Genomic DNA, 1037 nt, shown 5'->3' on the forward strand with positions numbered 1-1037 from the left:
TCAAATTAAACTTTAAACACATATTCTATAACATACCTAGCATGGAAAAATGGCTTTAAATCATATCCCACCAAGCTTTAAGGTCATCAACTAATCTTCTCTTCATCAAGGCGTAGTCTCTTCTCTATATCCAACACTGTCTTCAAGTATGGGGCATCATCTTCAATCTCCATAGGTTCGGAGTCGAACACTATGTCTTCTACCAATATGGCCCATAGTTGACTTTCACTTCCACATCGAGTCTTCGGACCTACAGACAAAAAGTATCCGGGTTAAGGTTAGGGCCGGGTTTCACAGTAGGATCATGATAATTTTTGTTGTATAGTGTCCCTATATTGCTATGATCATTCCCTCCAAATTTCAGATCGATCTGAGACCCAGAAGATCAGTTTCGGGCCCAATTTCCTTATGTTGCCCGTTACTGATCCTCTTGGTCGACTGGTCAGTTGACCAATCAGTCGACCAAAGGAAAACAGCAACTCAACTCTTGCTCGTTTCGCTTCATTTGATCTCTGATTTGATTGTGTCCTTCTCTAATGTTACTTATATGTTATCTAGGGTTCAAGCACTAAGTTGGGGGACTATTCTAAGTGGTATTTTCTATTATCCTCGATTTGATTAAAGTAGGATAGTTATACCCATGTGACATGGACTATGTGTTTACTAAATGATGATTGGCAACTCGATATACTTTGCTTATCAATTCTATCTAGACATCATATGACTAGTGTAGTTGTCTTTTAACAGTAGTAACATGTTTAGTCACTCTTGTATATCATGTCTATTTAATTATTGTTATTTACATTACACTTGAATTATGCGATGTTATGATATGACTTTCAATATGACGATGTGTCATGTATATGTGATTTGATGAATTGAGAATGTGATTGGATAAGTATAATTTGGGATTGAGTAATGTCCTACTGACATTTCTGTCCTTGGACATCGGAGGGAATAGTATGGGATGTTCTCCAAAGGTGTCCATCGACGCTTTCCCAGAGGACTTGTCTAAGGTGTATGGCTAGGATGTCCTT

This window comes from Hakea prostrata, chromosome 9 (genome assembly GCF_041222555.1).
Source record: "Hakea prostrata isolate BN-2017 chromosome 9, UWA_Hpros_2, whole genome shotgun sequence".
Classification (NCBI taxonomy): domain Eukaryota; kingdom Viridiplantae; phylum Streptophyta; class Magnoliopsida; order Proteales; family Proteaceae; genus Hakea; species Hakea prostrata.